We start from the raw sequence: 6470 nt of genomic DNA, 5'->3' as shown, positions 1-6470 counted from the left end.
TCTGTACCTTGGGCTAAGTATGCCTTTTTGGGCCTCTGTTTCTCTCTCTGTGAACAAGAAGCTTCCCCAGATTATCCTCCAGGTCTTTTCCAGCTGGAAGATGCTGTGATTCATACGAGGAGAAATAGCTGTGTACACACAACAGTCCCAGAGGAACATGTGGTTTTGCCAATAGATAAATACCCTCAGTCCGTTCGCCATTTCCCCAGGGAAATCTGCGCTCTGTTATGGTAGATTTGCAACAGCAGGTGTGTTGTTGGGAACGGAGCCCAGGCTGAAGGAAGTGATTACTGGGAGTGGGGAAAGGGGACATGTTATAAGGTGCAGAGGATTAGTAACGCAGGTTGTGCTGGGGATATTTTCACTGTAACCAGAGCTCGAGTGTCCACAGGGAGATCCCAGATTTGCCTTTTCTCATCCTATTTGCAGCTCAGAAAACATTTGTTCAGTGGGGGCCCCTTTCTGAAAAAGAGTACCACGTTAGTCCAGAATGGTAAATGGAAAACCTAAAAGGTGGGGAGCAGGGGCGTGTGGACCTTGCATAGCCTCCCGGAGTCTGTAGGAACAAAGGCAGAAGGTAACCCCCAAGATATGCCTGCCTTTTCCTGCAGGAAGCCCCGGGTAGCACACAGGGAGTGTGACAAGAAACTGAGGACTGTAAGCAACACCGCAGCAAAGGAGCCTTTGAGAACTGGATCTTGCTGCAATCCTGGACAGTCTGTAAATATTCTCCCAGCTCATCCTCTGGACCACAGAGCACCTGCTGGGGAGCCAGCAGAGCCTTCCATTCAGGATGGTGACACTCACGGACAAAAATCTTTTATCTCCGCTTTCAAAAAGCTGCATTAGGCCGATTCTTCGCTGTCATGCAACCCCCAGGGACCTGACCAGCTTTTTGACAGTATCAGATTGGAGAGAGGAACCTGCTGCCTGAGGCCCTGGCCGCCAAGGTGCGGTGTGTGTGGGGAGCTGAGCCCGGCTGCAGGCCTCTCACTGGGTCCTCACTTCCCGAAGGCTTCGTTCAGTCTTTGTGTTAGAGCCGCTTGCAGAGACCTATTGCGTAGCACGAGAAACAGATGTTGGTGTAGTGACTCAAATCTCCGAGGCTTCAGAATTTATGAGTGTTGGCACTTGTGGTGTTTCAGCTCACATTTCCTGGGATAGGTTTGATGTCAGACTATTTTTCTTGGTCTTAGGTATTGAAAATATGCTTTTTAAGATTGGTAGTTCTCAGTCTTCAGTGTATGTTCGAACCATTGGAGAGTGTTCATTAAAAGTGAAGCACGCACCCTTCACCCAGAGACTCAGACTGAAAAGGTTGGAAGTGAGGGCAGCCCTTTTAATTGCTGTTTGAACCTTTTTAATGTGTTGTCACTTAAATTGCCCTTGCCTTAGCTGCGTAGCTCATTGAAGTTTTATGTATGCATCCATCTGTGTAGCCATCACTGAGATCAAGCTGGGGAACATTTTCAGTACCCCAGGAGGTTTGCTTGTGCCCCTTCCCAGGCCTCCCCTGCACCACCCCGCCCTGAGATAGTCCCCATTCCTCCCATTCCTGGACGTCTGCATTTTTAATCAGCTGCTCCAGTGATACGGATGCAGATGCTTTTCTTCATCTTTTGAAACATCAATGGATTGAATACCAGAGCCCAGAGAGTGCAAGTTTTGAGACTGCAATTAGTGCAATTAGTCTGTCGTGGATAAACTTAACACCTCTGTTAAAGTAACCTGCCTGAGAGACCTAGGCGAGCCCCAAGCCCAGAGGGATTGCCTGGCAGAGAAAACATGCCAGGAATGTGACCCATGAAAAAGGAACCTGTAGCCCCCTGCAAATGCATCCCAGCCTGCCTGTCAAGATGGCAGGGTGTTCCCTGAGTTTTGTGAGAACAGTCTTGCAACTAGGAAGCCTTAGTGTTCATCAGGTGAGGGTGATTCCTCAAAACCTAGCCTGGTTCTTTAGCTAGACACATAGTAATAAGATTCTTTGAGCATCCTAATTAATTCTCACTGCCCTAGTAACACAGACTTTTTTTTTTTTTTTTTGCAGAAAACCAATATAGCTTCTTCAGGTAGGAATATAATAATGTTGAACATTTATTAAATGCTTCCATGGTGCCAGTCTTTATACTAAGTGCTTTAGGTAGATTGTCATTTTTCCTCCTTTATATGTCCCCATTCAGAAAAGTGAACTGAGCATTGGCAAGCTATCCCAAGGTCACTGGAGACAGTAGATAAGACTTGAATCCAGCCCCAGTCTAACCCAGATCACAATCTCTTAGCTACTGTGCTGCCCTGTGTCCTTGAGAGAAAAACAATTCATTTAGTTCTTAGCTTGCTCTCATGTCTTGAGCTCACACAACTTTCTTGGCTTTACTTTAAACCTCTTGATGTATAATTTTTGAAGGACTTGGTGAGTAGTTATACCTATCATAAGGCATAAACTCTTACTGGAAGAAATAGAGATTCAAGAGAAAAATATAAATACACATACAAGGCAATTTATTTTTTATTTTTTTTTTAAACTTTTATTTAATGCATATAATTTTCCAAAGTACGACTTATGGATTACAATGGCTTCCCCCCCATACCGTCCCTCCCACCCACAACCCTCCCCTTTCCCACTCCCTCTCCCCTTCCATTCACATCATGATTCATTTTCGATTATCTTAATATACAGAAGATCAGCTTAGTATACATTAAGTAAGGATTTCAACAGTTTGCTCCCACACAGAAACATAAAGTGAAAAATAATAGATGATTTTTTTAAATGATGATGAAATCAGATCAGACCTATTGTCATGTTTAATCCCAGTGAGAGTCAAGTTGGGAATTGATAATTTCTTTTTTTTTTTTTTTTTTACAGAGGATCAGTTTAGTATGCATTAAGTAAGGATTTCAACAGTTTGCACCCCCATAGAAACACAAAGTGAAATATATTGTTTGAGTACTCGTTATAGCATTAAATCTCAATGTACAGCACATTAAGGATAGAGATCCTACATGAGGAGTAAGTGCACAGTGACTCCTGTTGTTGACTTTACCAACTGACACTCCTGTCTATGGCATCAGTAATCTCCCTATGCTCCAGTCATGAGTTTCCAAGGCTATGGAAGCCCTCTGAGTTCTCCGACTCTTATCTTGTTTAGACAAGGTCATAGTCAAAGTGGAGGTTCTCTCCTCCCTTCAGAGAAAGGTACCTCCATACAAGGCAATTTAAAACCTTTGTAGATAAGTGCACTCTCTCTCTCTGGGTGCAGACATTTTTGAAACCTATACCTAGTTTTTCATAATATGTATTTCTCAAGAACCTTCTGAAGACCTCTCATGTGCATGGAGTTCAGAACTTCTTTGCATCAAAGTAGACTTTTGTTTATTCCATTTTCCATGAACTTTTTGAAGTAATCTCATAGAGTGATGGTAAATTTTACTATTTGACAGCCTGATCCCCATACTTTATAAGCATACTCCTAAGTTTTAATGGGAAAAAAGAGTAACCTCAAGGATATTTTCCTAGCAAGATCTAATTTCTTTCAGAATTGAGAGTTACGGTTGCCATAATCTACATTGATGAATGATTCTATTTCCTTTTGCTTATTTATAGTTGGCAAATACAAGTATATTCTCAAGTGTATCCTGACCAATACTGTTCTTGATTTGCATTGCAATCTCATTTTAGCACAGGGCACACCTGTTGCTTTTTGGATATGTCTGTTATTACTCACAGGGAAAAAACAAATACTGTTTTTATTTTAACACTTTCCCTTATCTTTAACCTTGGACCTCATCTATACATCTGGCACTGTCAGTATAAAAGACAGTTTGATGTCAATGACAGCAGTAATCCCATAGAATGGGGATGTAAATTCTTACCCAGATTAAAGAAAATGGACTTCTGTGGTGTATTAAATGATTTAACAGGAACTCTCATACCCATTTGGAATTTGTCCAGCTATCTATATTTCACTAGAATATATATCTGAGTACACATGTTTTTGTGTGTGATAGTTTGTGTGTCCCTAATACTAGAACATAATAAGTACTCAATATTTATTGAGTCCATCCATCCATCCATCCATCTTTGTTTACCACCTCACCTCAGCTAAAATATTTCATATTTAGGTGCATAGAAAGAAAAATAATGTACTTCCTCCAAAATGACCAAAAAACAGCTCCCCTGTGTATCCATCTCATATAACTTAAGGTCAAATGGGAACCAAAATATATCAGAGCACAGCAATTTTTTTAAGATTGATTTATTTATTTGAAAGGCAGAGTTAGAGAGAGGCAGAGGCAGAGGCAGTGGGGGAGGGTCTTCCATCTGTTGGTTCACTTCCCAAATGGCTGCAACAGCCAGAGCTGTGCCGATCTGAAGCCAGGAGCCAGGAGCTTCTTCTCGGTTTCCCATGCAGGTGCAGGGGCTCAAGGACTTGAGCTGTCTTCCACTGGTTTCCCAGGCCACAGAAGAGAGCTGGACTGGAAGCGGAGCAGCCAAGACTAGAACTATTGCCCATATGGGAAGCAGGCACTGCAGGTAGAGGCTTTACCCACTGTGACACAGCACGGGCCCCAGAGCACAGCATTTTTAATAACTTTCTTTAACCATCCTGTTGTTCAGTGAAATCAATTACGCTATTCTTCTGCTGTAGATTATTTAAGTGGTGACTGATTGTTATTGCTTATTTGCCTAAAAGCAGGTTTTCATGAACATTTGCTCTGTAGCACCAGATTATTTTTTAATTCCAGCTTTCATTCATGAAAATACCAGCTAATCCTTTTTAATTCAATAATCAAGGGAATTATTTTTAATTCGATAATCAAATTGAGTTTGATTTACTAATGTGGATTTTTACAATGAACGGGGAATTAATATTTTATAATGCCACATTTCTGTTGCAGGAGGATGGGAAGGGTTAAAGGCAGGAAGAAAGACAATGGCAGAGAGAGTTTTGCTGCAGCTCAGCCCCATCCTGGCTCCCCTGCCTGCTGTACAGTGATGGTAATGACTGTATTTCCTGTTCTCTCTCATGTCCTCAACAAACAGATAGGAGGTCCAGCTCCACAGCCAAGTTCTGATGATTAACCATTTCAACACTTGCCACTTGAATCCCATCACTTCCTTTCTGGTGTTTCTTTATGAACTGTCAGCCTGCAAGCTCTAGAATGCCATTCTAAAACCTTGCCTTTATACAGGCCTATAAAGTAAGAATATTCTCAGATGTACTAAACGATTTTGCTTTGAGTGAACTGGAAGTGCTCAAGGCTAGACAAAGGAGACAGGAGTTGGGTAACTCCTTGCCCTGACGGGTTGTCATTGAAGCCATGGTTACCACAGAAACCAGGAAAAGCTTAAATCCCACATCTCATTTGCAAATCCCATGGGCTTCTCCTTCACTGCTAGTGGAATTAATTATCCTGGTCGCTCAGAGACATAATCTTATAGAACCCTGCAGCCATAGACAGTCAAACTCCTTACAAAGCCAAATCTTCATGGATCATTCAAGTTAATTAATATTGAATGCTAGATGCTGCTAAAAATTCAGCGCTTCAAGTGGGGCAAGACTTCATTTTGTAATTACTTTGGGGTTAGGCTAGTAGGTTAGCATGCACTGGAACAGGTTATTCACAATGACAGAATGACTGCAATGAACAGAAAGAGATGAACTTTATCACTGTAGGATGTTATTTTAGCATACCTACAAATATAGATGGCCTCAGAAGTGACTCTGTGGATTCTATTCTCAGTGCATGTAGATAAAACATCTCCTATGGGACCAGGTCCTATCAATAGGATTCAGGTTCTGTCTTGCATGGGAAGAACCAGCTTCACATTCAGAGAGCTTGGATGGCATAGTAAGACTAGCTCAGTGCTCTAACCCAATTCTCCATTTAAATTAGCTGCGTGATCTTGGATAAATACCTTAACCTTCCTTCCCTGTGTAAAGTGGGAAGAATAATTGTACTTATTTCATAGGGGTAAATAATGTGTTTTTCATGTTGGGCACAGTATTTGGAATTCAGTGTTCAATAAATATTTGTCATTGTGTTATGGTTCTTGTACTCGGGGGAATAGAATTTGAATGGGAAATGAGTCTACAGGAAGGGAATTTGAGAAAGACATTTGACAAGCGATCCTTATTTTTATTTATTCTCTATTCAACATTTATTAAGCAGTTAGTGCCATGCACTGTTCTATGCATGTGAAATACAATGGTGGACAAAACATATTTCTACCTTTGCAGAGTTTACATGCTAGTGGGGGATAGATGATAAGAAACAAATGTAACGGCCATTGTACTTAGTGAAATAATCCAGTCTCAAAAAGACAAACATCGTATGTTTTCTCTGATATGTGGCAGCTAATGTAGAACACAAAAAAGTATATAGGGGTGAAATAGTCACTTTGGAATACGATTGCCATTTTTAGCTCATGCTTACATTCTTATGGAACTGTGGTCCTCCTAGTTTTTACT

The sequence above is a fragment of the Oryctolagus cuniculus genome, chromosome 11 (genome assembly GCF_051225735.1).
Source record: "Oryctolagus cuniculus isolate XC-2025 breed Fujian yellow rabbit chromosome 11, ASM5122573v1, whole genome shotgun sequence".
Taxonomy (NCBI): Eukaryota; Metazoa; Chordata; class Mammalia; order Lagomorpha; family Leporidae; genus Oryctolagus; species Oryctolagus cuniculus.
Note: the sequence above shows the minus strand (reverse complement) of the source record.